The following is a 13,022-nucleotide window of genomic DNA, read 5'->3' as shown; positions in this document are numbered from 1 at the left end:
GGGAAGGCCCTGGTAGTAAGATGGCAGGGTGAACAGAACAGAAAACCCATAAGAAAGTCAATATAGAAATACAGACCCAAGAAAGGCACCTTAACTTGGGAAGAATCTGAAGGAAGAAGAGAGACCATGATTCATGCATCCTACTTCATGGTTCTGTCCATCATCAAGTGCAATGTAAATGTGAGCTCCAATCCCTAGACACAAGGGGAAATGAAGCTCTGAGTTCACCATTTTTAGCTTATTCTACAAACAGTAGAATGTAGATTAATTATAGACTTTTACAGATCCTATCCAGGGGACTTAGTCTGAGTGTATCCATATGTCTACCACCAAAGAAAAGGTGATGTCAGCCCTCTTTTCCTGGTCAAATTCTAGGTCACATGATTATATTATGTTGCCTTCCATTACCCCTGCAGTCTATGAGGACAGAGAAGACTCTTCCCTTATGGATCTATCCCAATAAATGATAAAGCTTTAGAGTTCTAAAGTCATCCAAATATGCACCCAGCTTCCAATGAAGTCTTATGTTACAACCTGCCATGTCTGAGGACAAAAGGTGCCACAGACAGACTGCAAAGCTGCCTCCAAGGTCCTTTTTCCCAGCGCCACCTCCTTTCAGGGTTAATCTGATTTGCTTCTGATGAACAAGCAGAGGCAACAGACTCTCTGTAGGTGTGACTTGGCGAACACATTTGGCAACAGGAGGGTCGACTTCTGGGAGGGACACTCCATTACTCACTGTTTGTGAGGGCTGCCATGTGCTGAGGCAGCAGAACCTTGCCTTTGCCAGGTAATTTGGAAGATCCATTAGTAAAGGCAGCTGGTAGTAAGCAGGGGACAATGTGTGTGTGTGTGTGTGTGTGTGTGTGTGTGTGTGTGTGTGTGTCTCCTTTTGGCAAGCAGGTAAACGGATGACCTATTCAGATGTCAGGAAAACAAGGGTCTATTTTGTCTCATGACAATATGAAAACTTGCTATAAACAGCCACGTCATCCTGAATAAACTGTAGACAGAATTTGACAATAATACCTTGTAAATTCTGAGAATGGCTGAAATCAAGCTCAGGAGACAAAACAGTTAGTTTCTGATGATTGGGCCAAAGCCATTCAGTCCTCCTGGAGACAGAGCTGATCGTCTTGAGCAGGGATCTTCCAGCCTGGTGCTCCAGCTCCTGGCAATCATTTTCACATCCAACCTTGAGGCACTTTATTAATGACATTGATTTCCGTATGATAGTATTCTATTACATACATAATCACAATTAATATCTGGGTAATATCTTAAAGTTTTCAAAGGATTTTTACAAATATTTGAACTATCTGATCCTCAGAACAATCTTGTAAGGTATATGGGACATTATTATCATGTAGAGGAGGGAGGGAGAGGAAGAGTGGGAGAAATAGAAAAGGGAGAAAAAGGGAAGCGAGAGAGAGAGAGAGAGAGAGAGAGAGAGAGAGAGAAGAGAGAAAGAAAGAGAAAGAGATTGATCATTAGGCACTTACTATGCACCAGGAACTAAAGGTAATTTCACCAAGTTCCCAACTCCCAAAGAATTTACAGTATAGTGGGAGGAGACAATACATCAAGAGGTATTATAAGGGTGTCAAGCTGCAGCATAAGGAGAGTCAGCAGAGAAATAGTATAAAGAGCAGAGTCCACAGCAAGTTAAAGCAAAAACTCACCTTTGGCACCAAGGAATCTCAACCCAAACTCTAAGGTCCTAATTGGAGAGAGAGAAGGATGACATTTGGAGAGTAGAAGGCATGTTGTGGATGCAGCTGGGAAATGATGAGGAAACAGATTCAGGATTAAGTGAATCATTCAGGGTCATACAGCTTCTGAGTCTAGAACTGAACCCAAGTTTTCCAGACCAACAACACACTGTTGACTTACTCTACTCTACCATATTGCCTCTGGACTCAAAGGGCATACCTAAAATGATCAAAGACCCTTTTTGTCATTTGTTTTAATCCTATCATTTGTTTCCCTGACCTAGACATATAAAGGGCTTCCAGTGTGTTTAAAAGTTGAGAAAATTCAACAGGAATTGTTAATGTGAATTTCTCACTCAGCTAACTTGCTAACTCTAAAGCAAGAGTTTTTCTTCTATTGAGTATCTTCAACTTATACTGTATATGTCTTGTTATACACAGTGGTTTGCCTAGTCTAGTCCTTTAGATTCTTAACTTCTTTGGGAGCTCTCAATTTTTTTGCTTTTATTATTTTTTCCTTTCTTTGTGCCCTTCAGCCACAGTGTTGGCATATAGTAGGTACTAAATAAATGCTTTTTGACTCGACTTAGCCTGAGATTTATTATGCCCAAATAAACCACGCATTGAATTTAAAAAATGTCTTTAAGAATCATCTAAGCCAATCCTCTCATTCTCTAATTTTAAATATGAAGAAGCTAAAACCCAGAGCAGATAGCTGCAGAGGGAAGAGATTGCAGGCAGAGGGAACAGAGGGTGGCCAAAGGCATATAGGCAGGGAAATTTCTGGGTATATAAGTGGAACAGTGAGTAGAACATGACAGAAATGTCAAAACTTAACGTTTTCTCTTTCCATCATTGAAAGGAGAGGTAAGAGGGGCTAGAACTTCAGGATATTTAGTGATTTCCAAAGCATTTTCAAGAGATTGTTGTTGTTGTTCATCCTTTGTTCTCAAAAAGGACCAATGACATCAGAAGAATGATGTCTTTCAAGGAAAATGGATTTCAGTGAGGCAGAGCTGTGATCAACTTCACCCTCTTATTCAGTCATCGGAGCCCAGTGAGAAGACATAAGTCAGGATGACTGAAAATGGCCTCAAATGCAGTGGCAGAACTGGGCCTTTTTAAGCTGAAGTCTTTCCCAAATATAACCACTTCCTAAGCAGGAGAGGCTCAGGGTATAGCTCCTTAGAAAAGCAGAGTCTCCCATCCCTTTTCTTCCCTGCTGCATAAATCTGGGAATGGTAAGCAAAGGCTGGTAACTATCTTACAGTTACACCAGGGAGACTAAGGGAATTAAAGAAATGAAGTCAGCATTCTGCTAACTGGAAAGAATCGATGGCTGCTCATACTAGGTGAGCCAATAAGAAATTATTGGCAAGATCTCAGCAGCCCGAGTAGGAAATGGAAATGGGAAAAAACAGCTCAGAAGAACCCCAGTGGGTTCTTCTTCGCATTCTGCCCTCAAGTTGCATAACTTTGCAAGGAAGAATCTGCCCCAACCCCAATTTAAAAAAAAAAAAGGTTCCTTCTGGTCTATGATTTGTATTGTCTTAATTCTGATTTTGCATTTTGATTTTCTGAAGTAGTCCCAGGTTCATTCAGCCATTGTCTATTTAACTGCTCCTGAGCAGCACCTTGATGGGCGCCATAGGGGATGTAGTACTATCAGGACACATAGTAAAAGTGAGAGGGAAGGGAGGGAGGGAAAAGGGCCCTACCCTTCCCCAGAAATAGAGAAGGCTCATTTAAAAATGGAAATTTGAGCAAGACTTTGAAGGAACAATAGTAGATTTTACCTGCTCCTTCTCAAAACTTTTCAATTTCAAGCCACTTTTCAATCATGTTCTTTTACTCATAACTGTACCTTATTTGTCATGTTCTTCTATTCATAACTGTATTATTTGTCCTCCCCCATGCCTTTGCTTATGCATTATAGTTTCCTGGAATGTTTCTCCTTCCTTTCTATGTCAAGAGGCGGAATGGGACATCAGAAATTGATTCTGAGATGGAGAGACCTGAGTTCAAATTCTGTCTCTGTCACTTTGTGGACCAGTGATTGCATATTTAAAGCTGGAAGATATCTTACAGGCCATCTTATAAAATACCTATGTTACCTTGACGAAGTCAATTAAGTGAAGACAAGTCACTAACATTTTGACCTCGGTTTTCTCATCTGTCAAATGAGCTGGAGAAGGATATGACAAGCCCCTTCAATATCTTTGTGAAGAGAATCCCAAATGGAGTCATGAGGAGTTGAAAACAATCATGTCATAAAAAAAAAAATTGTACTCAAAGTCAGAAAAGGCCTTTATTAGAATAATCCTGGGTTTAAGACTTTCTAGCTCTATAATCCCAGGCAAGTCTTCTCTGAGGTATTTATTGAACTTTTGAAGGGATTAAAAAGAGTCAAATAAATGAATGAATAACATTTATTAAGGCTTCTTATGTGTTAGCAATGCTATGGATACAAAATAAAAAAGGACAGCTAAATGGATAGAGTGCTGGGTAGAGTCAGTTCAAATTTGACTCATGACACTGAGTAGTAATGAGAACTCTGAGCTAATTACTTAAACTGTCTCAGTTTCCTCATCAGTAAAATGGGGCTACCTCTATGTGTTGTGTAGGATAAAATGAAATGCTTTGCAAACCTTATGACACTATATAAATGGTAGCTGTTAATATTAAACACAAAAGTCAGAGGATCCCTGCCCTTAAGGAACTTACATTCCAATAGAGGACATCAAAGACCCGAAGGAGCCCCACACAAAGAGGAGCAGGTGTAATGGCCCTGGGATGAGAGGCAGATACTCACAAAACAGATGTATACATGGCCCTGTTCAAGTTTTTAGCTGGGATAAACAAAAGAACAATATGTCTGGAAGAGAGACATCAGGAAGGAAAGCTGTTTTGGTTATAAGGGTGAGGAGTTCTATTTCAAGCATGGAAATAACAAAAGAACATCCAAAAAAGAACATCCATTAAAGAGTTGGAAAAATAGGTCTAAAGAAAGATCAAGTCCATTAAAGCTAACCTTTGGAGATAGATGGAGCAGTGGCGTTATATGTGTGATTCAATTTTAACTTTTCAAAGCATGTTTGAATCCATTATTATAGAATTTGATCTTGACAACAACACAGTGAAGTAAGTCAGATACATATTATTTGCATTCAAATGCTGAGAAAACAGACTAAAAAGGTTGTGCTTGGTGGAAAATCACAAAGCTAATTAACGAATAAGAAAACTAGAACTTAAACACAGCTTAACATTGAGGTGACTGGTATTAACAGTACGTGGACTAATAAGAGGCAGAAGGTGGGACCTTCCGGTAGGTCTCTGGTGTCCAGTGTAGCCATCAATGGACAAGAGAAAATGCTAATGTTGATTGAATTTATATTGGCCTGGGCCACTGTGTAGTCACATAATCATAATAAAGGCTTATTTGCTTCTGTTTACAAAGCATTTTTCCCACAATAGCTCTTAGAGTTAGGCAGGACAAATAATATTAACTCTTTTATCTAGGTGAGGGTGGAGTTCATTTGAACCCAAATTTTCCTAATTCCAATGTCTATTTCAGGCAGACAATCAATATCCATTTATCATGGAGTACTTACTATGTACTAGGTATGCAATTGGTGGCTAGCGTGCTATCTTCACAAAACTAAGCCTTTGAGTACACAAGTGACTTACTGGTCAGGTACAGAGCCAAAACTATACTGCACATGTCCTGATGCTTTATTACCTCCTGTGATGGGTCCACAAACACACCCTTCCTTGACACAGCCCAGCCTGCTGCCCCCATTTGTTGTCATAGGCAGTACAGCTTGTTAAAAAGAGAAATTTGAAAAGAAAAGATAAAATTGCTTGACTCTGTCACTGTGTATACCCTGTAATTTTCTCTTAAGTCCTGGTTTGTGTGGTTACTGTGGCAACAAGGAACCAGCCATAGGCTCCAAAGCTAGCTTCACACCTCCTCACCAGCCTTCTGAATCCAGGAAGCCACAAACACTTAGCGTTTAAGGCCCAGGTGCAAGAGGGTAAGGATTCATTTTACTGATGAGGAAACAGAGTTTCAAGAAGCCTGTATCAAGAGACAAGGGAGTAACTGAACCCAAGCCACTCATCTAGTGAGCTTTCCACCATACCACTCTATCCAATTTTCTGGTATAGCTTTCCAAGATGAATCACAGATGAAGTCCTATATGGAGGCAGCTAACAGATTATCTAACCAGGTCCTTCCCGATCATAGGCATCTTAGAGGTATGACTATTTCTGAGCATATAGGTCCTGGTAAGGCAATATAAAAATAACTGTAAATTAGCTAAGGAGATGTAAGCTTAAATATTGGACTTGCCATTTATTAGACATATGCATGTAGCTAATTAGTTCAACCTCTTTTAGCAGGAAGGAAGGAAGAAAGGAGGGAGGAAGGAGAGAGGGAGATGGAAAGAAAGGGAGGAAGGGAGAGAGACAGAGGAAAGGAAAGAGGTGGGGAAAGGAGAGAGACAGAGGAAGGAAAAAAGAGAAAAAGAGGAAGGAAGGAAGGAAGGAAGGAAGGAAGGAAGGAAGGAAGGAAGGAAGGAAGGAAGGAAGGAAGGAAGGAAGGAAGGAAGAAAGGAAGGAAGGAAGGAAGAAGATAGAAAGAAAAAAAGATTAATTAATTACTATAATAACTGTATGTCAAGCACTTTGCTAAACACTGAAGACATAAATATAAGCAAAAAATACAACATTGCCTTAAGAACAAAAGGACTACGAGGGCAAGGAAGGCTTGCCTGGACACCTCCACAAAATGGACTCAGAAGTTCAGCAATGGGAGAAGGGAATGGACCTTGCAGAGGGACATTCCAGTTTGACAAGGCTTCCGGGATAATTGATGGTTCAGAAAGAGGAGGCCCCAGGAGCTGAAGGAAGTTTCAGGATGAGACAGGCTCAGAGGCATTGTCTTGAAATCTGAAAGCAAGAAATCTGTCCCACAAATCCTGGAATATCTGCAGTATCCAGGGATTCTTGGAGTCAGGTTGTTGGAACAAGTCCAAGAAACCCATAGTCACCCTCTAAGGACTGCTCTGGACTCAGATAAAGTGGTCAGAGAGCCCCTTCTGATCTTTGATTCAGAACCAAACATCCTGATTCCTCCTAGAATTCCATGAAACAGTGGAAAGAATACCAGATTTGAAGTTGGAGAACTGAGTTCTTCTCTATCTATGTATACTTGAGCAAATCATTTCAGTCTCCGGGTCTCAGTTTCCCTGTCTGCAAAAAGGATGATTTGACTAGATCAGTTCTTCATTTTTTGTGCCATGAACTCCTTGGAAATCTGATGAAGATTGTGAATTTCTTTTAAGAATGACATTTTTGTTAAATTTATAAATGAAGAAAATGTTAAATTTAGTTGTTAGTGAAAATAAAGATGTAATTTTCCCACCCAAGTCCATAGGCATCACCCACCCCACCCCCAGTCTAAATGAGCTTTAAAGTACCTGCTCTGAGGCATAGGGGCTCCCCTGAATGTCTTCTACCCTCTCTGGAATAACTGAGGTGCAGAAGGACCATATTCTGAAATGGACCCTTCAAATTCATCCTAATAGTGGGTGGAGAATCCTGTGACAATCCTCAAGGACTCAGGTCCCTGAGACCAGCAATATCTTATCAGACGACCCATCTTCATCCTACTGCTATATGAAGGGGCTAAGGCAAGCCTTGCAAAAAACATGGAAGACTGCCTGCATTGGGATAAGATCAACAGCTGGAGCTGGCATATTAGATGGAAATTGTCCTATTTCTGCAATCATAAGATTTTCTCTTATGGCAAAGATGACTTTCTCTCTGTCTCTCTCTCTCTCTCTCTCTCTCTCTCTCTCTCTCTCTCTCTCTCTCTCTCTCTCTCTCTCTCTCTCTCTCTCTCTCTCTCTCTCTCTCTCTCTCTCTCCTCCACCCTGTGTGTGTATGTCTTTGTCTCTTTGTCTCTATCTCTATCACTATCATTCTCTCCCTCTTTTTCTCTCTGTCTCTGTCTCACATTGGCTGTGGCTTAAACTAGGAAAAGTCTATTACATGACTATCTAGCTTCAAGGAGAGATTTGTTTTCCTAACTTGGCTCCCTTTCTTCCTCAATCTGTTTTATTTAAAAAGGCTTTGAGCTCCCCTGCATCAGTCAACTCTGCTGATGTCAGCGCAGCTGCTGGGGATACAGCAATTGTCCAACTGAATGCTGGGAAGGATAACTGCAGTACCAGCAGTAGAGCTAGCCTGAGGCTTCCCTGTGGGTATCAGGACAGGTGCACTGACATTCTTATATCTCCTTTTGCTGTCCCAGGGCTGGTGACTCATTGGGCCTCTGGATGTGGTAGAAGGATCACTTTCTGTGTTTCTTTCCCCAGGATGTTTAACGAAATAAGAGCCCTTCTCCTGTCTCTGCAGACAATGAGGCTCATACTCTATATCAGCAGAGATAAATAATCTACACCTCACCCCCAGTGGTGCCTTCCCAGCATCTGGCCTTGTCTGATTCCAGGAAAACAGCTTCTCCCCTGAAAAGGCAGTTAGCTTCCCCAATCCGCAGTGTTCCCAGGCTGGAGCATTCACTGGCAATGTGTTGTTTACTTTTAGCGCAAAGGACTGATTAGGGACCAGGTCCAATCAAAGGTGAAATATTGGAGGGTTTTTCTTCCACAGGACTCCTGGTCAGACTACAGAATGCCAGCATTCTGCTTATAGTGCTCTGAAAATGAACTCATATGGATTTAGACTTTACCCAGTACTCTGTCAGAGAATAGGGAGTTAAGCCAGCTAGGGTCCTAATTGATCCTGGGATGGGGTAAAATAAGAGGTGGGAGTGAGGGGAAGGAGTGAATGTGACATTTCAGGAAAGAGGCATCCCCTCATATGATTGAGTGGCTCTATAACCTCAATCACTATAGTGCTTTTACAAAGCACTTTTCTCCCAGCAAACAGCCCTTTGATCTGGGTAGTATAAATATATTACTCCCATTTTGAAGAAGAGGAAAACTGAGATTGGGAGAAGTAAAAGGATTAAAAAGGAAACAAGATTAAGTTCTTATCACTACCAGTCACTGGATTTTAATAATCAAATTGTATTCCCAGTCTGGATGCTCAGAACACTAAGATTTATGTAAAGAACACTCAGGGAGAAAAAGAATCTCCCACAACTTCAGCTGGTTTTTCAGCCCAGCAGTTCTGGATCTATTTGAGCCAATTTTGTGACTTTGCTTCAAAGAAGCTTGAAACAAACTTGAGTTCCATTAATCAAAATATACTGATTTCAGGAAATCAAGAGTCCCTTGCACTTATAGTACATCACACCACATCCTTGGGATCAATTCTGGGCATCGCATTTGGTGACAGGGAGAGAGATGGAAATATTAGAACACAACTAAATAGGATACAGGCTATTGCAAGAATGATGAACCATTTTATATAAGAAAGGACCTTCAGATGGAAATAAGAATAACAATCCTAGAGAAGACAACTATGGGAAAAATATCTCTTCTGAAATTTGAAGGATTATAGTGGGGAAGATCATAAGATGACATATTTAGAACTAAAAGGGATCCGAAAGGTCATCCTGTCCAAGACTTTTGTTTCAGAGATATGAAAACTAATGCCCAGAGAAATCATGATTTTATCCAAGATTGGAGTCTCTGAACTCCAAATCCTATTCTCGTTGTACTGTGCTATGAAGGGAATGCTTCCAGAAGCACCCCCCCAAAAAAAATAGGAGCAATGCTTGGCATTAAAATAATAATAATAATAGCTACTATTTATGTACATTGAGTCTCCTCTGAGTCTCACAACACCCCTATGAGGTAGATACTTCAAGTACTATAAACATTATTATCCGTTTTATTGAATTAGTCAGTGCAATATTATTGTATGTGGAATTCCAAATGGGGCAAGTGCAGAGGTCTGCTCAAAGCAAGGAAAGCTGAGATAAGACTTTTTCCTAGATCAGACCATTTTGGAAGGAAAGAAAGGAAAGAAAGAAGTGAGGGAGGGAGAGGGGAAGAAGAACAAAAACAAGAAGAACAAGAAAAGAAGAGGAAAATAGGAGGAGGTGGTAGTGGAGAAGAAGAAAGAAAATGAGGAGGAGGAGGAGGAGGAAGAACAGGAGAAGAAGAAAAAAAGGAAGGACAATAAAACAGAATTTAGGTCTAGAAGAGATCTCAGTGGGTGAAAGTCCAACTCTATCTGAGAAAAGAACTAATTCCTCTCTATAATATACCCAACAAGTGATCAACTAACATTTGGTTGAGGGCCTCAAAATAAAGCAAGTTCCCAAAGCAAGCCTTTCCACTTTCAGCTAACTCTCATTATCTGCAAATTCTCGTTTACATTGACATTAAATTTTCCCATTTGGAGCTTTGATCCACAAGTTCTAATTCTTCCCCCCAGAACCAAGCAAAATATTTCATCCCTCTTCCACATGACAGCCCTTTGATACTTGGACAATTATCATGTCTCCATTACTTTCCTCTCCTAAATTTTAAATTCTCCAAACTAAAAATTTCCCATTTTTTTTCGATGGATCCTCATGAGAGGATGACCACAAAGCCCTTTGCCATTCCTGTTGCCACTGTCTGGACTTTCCAGCTCATCAATATCTTCGTACCCAAAACTGATCACAGTCCTCCACCTGTATTCCAACCAGGTCAAAAGAATCATCACTTCTTTAGTGCTAAATATTCAGAATCTCTTAATTCAACCTTACATTTCATTGGCTATCTTGGGTGAATTAACTCTCCAACCAAGTCTCCTTGCCTGAACTTGTCTGAACTGTCTACTTGTCTGAACTGAAGTAAAGCCAACACCATAACACTATTTTGTTTTCCTCTCTCATTATCTGCATTCTAATATTGGCTTCCATGAAGATTATAAACCCTTTGCAGACAGTGAGACTTCTCATCTTGATCTCATATTCCCTATAACATACAATCCTGTTCCTGGCATGAAATAAACTCAAAATATATAATGGATATTTATTGATTAGTCAAAAGCTTTCCCTGAATCCATGAACTTTCATTCCCCTCCCTTAAGTGAAATGAATCGAGGAGACAAATAGATAGTAAATGTTTTTTTTAATTCTCAGTCTACTGAAAAAACACATATGTGGCAATCTTGGCCCACTCCAAGTCTAGGTTATTCAATGATCCTTGCCCATAGGCTAGTAACATACATGCAAGACCATCAGAGCTACCTGAGGATCAAAGAACTCTTTAAATTCCCAATCAGTGGAATGGAGGTACAGAAAGGCCACTCCTTTATTACACTTGGTTTGGAATAAAGTATAAATCAAAAGGATGTAGGTGCACAGTTGACATGGGAGTGCCATGTGCAGAAAGCTGAAGATCATAAATTTAAATTTGAAAGAGATTTCAAATGTCATCTCACTTTACAGATGAACAAACTAAAATCTAGAAAAAAGAAATAACTCACCCAAGATCACAAAGGTAGAAAGAAGAGATGGGATCAATCATTTATTAAGCAGCCATATGCTAGTTTTTGTGCTAGGAAGACAAAGACAAAAATGAAACTGTTCTTGCCCTAGAGGTATTTCTATTCTATTCTCTCTGGATAAATAAACAAATAAATCTGTGAACAAAGCAGATGTAAAATATATGAAAAATCAATTCAAGATAATGGAAGAGAGGGGAAGGTAACTTGAAGGGAGGAGGATGAGAAAAAGCTTTGTGCAAAAGGAGGAGCTTGAGCTGAACTTTAACAAAAAAATTTAGAGAAGAAGTAGAGGTGAAGAAGGAGCATGTTCCATCTGTGGAAGAGTACACAACACAATGGGATGATGGGAGATAGAGTCATGAGTAAGGAAAAGCAATGGATTTGATTGCAGTGGACAGAACACAGGTCTGGAGAGAGGAGGACGTAAGTAGAAATCAGGCCTCAGTCAGTAACTAGCTGTGTGGCCCTGAGCAAGGCATTGAATTTCTGTCTCTCTCAGTTTAAGTTATTCTCTTTCAGAGTTGTCATGAGGATCAAATGATATTTGTAAAACACTTCACATAGTGCCTAGAACATAACAGACACTATATAAATGCTCATTGTTCTTACTCCCTTCCCTTTACCAACATCACAGAGATGAGGTTTAAACCCAAGTCCTTTGACTTCAGAGCCAATAATCTTTCCACTATGTCATGCTACTCCATGAACAGGATGACACAATTGCTTCCAAATTTAGAACTCAAAGTCTTACAAAAATGAATGTTGAAAATTATCTTTACATGTAATTGGGAAAAAATAAAATACTATTAAGTGCAAAAAAGGACCATTGTACCATCTACTACCCTCAGGCCTGACTAGCTTTAACTGAACTATGAAATTTAGTTACTACTTTTGAGGTTTGCCATTACAAATGTATTCCAATTGCCATCTGTGGTGACCTAGCCCTGAATATAGACTCAGGGAATTAACTGAGAGGCTAGTGAATGGATAGTCTAAAGTTCTAGATGAAATAATAGCTCTCGTTGATCTAGCCTTTCAGAATCTGCAAAACATTTCATATTCTCCATAATCTCCTTTCACCCTCACCACAACCTTGAAAGGTATTTGCTATTATCTATATTTTGCAAAGGCTCAGAAAGGATATTATGCTCAAGTCATACACAGCAAATATTTAAAATTCAAATGCAGGTCAGCCTCCTGATTCAGAGTCACTGTCACCATCATCAATGTCATTATCATCACCATTATCATTACCACTACCATCATCATTCTTATCATCATTACCACTATCACCACCATCACTCCCATCATCACCATCATCATCATTATTACCATCACCATCATCATTACCACCATCACCACCACCACTACCATCATCATCATCATCATTATGACTAGCATTTATGCAGTACCTTAAAGTTTGCAAATCATTTTACATATGTTGCCTCATTTGATCCTCACAACAACCCTAGGAGATAAGTGCTAGTGTATATCTTCATTTTACAAAGGAAACTGATTGAAAAAGCTTACGTGACTTATACAAGATTACACAACTAGTTATTTTTATTGTTGGTCCTTCATTTTCAAAAAGGTCCAATGATATCACAAGGTGATGTCTTGAATTGTACATGAATTGAATTTAATTGAGGTGTCTGAAGAAGGATTCAAAATCATGCCTTCCTGACTCTACATCTAGTATTCTCTCCACTGGGCAACCTACCTTCCTTATAATTACAAACCCAATCTCTGTACTTCATGCTGTGCAGATCTAGAACAAATAATCTTTCAATCAATTAATCAATAAACATTTATTAAACTCTTATTGTGAGCTAGGCA

Source organism: Sarcophilus harrisii, chromosome 4 (genome assembly GCF_902635505.1).
Source record: "Sarcophilus harrisii chromosome 4, mSarHar1.11, whole genome shotgun sequence".
Taxonomy (NCBI): Eukaryota; Metazoa; Chordata; class Mammalia; order Dasyuromorphia; family Dasyuridae; genus Sarcophilus; species Sarcophilus harrisii.
This window is presented reverse-complemented; position numbering follows the sequence as displayed.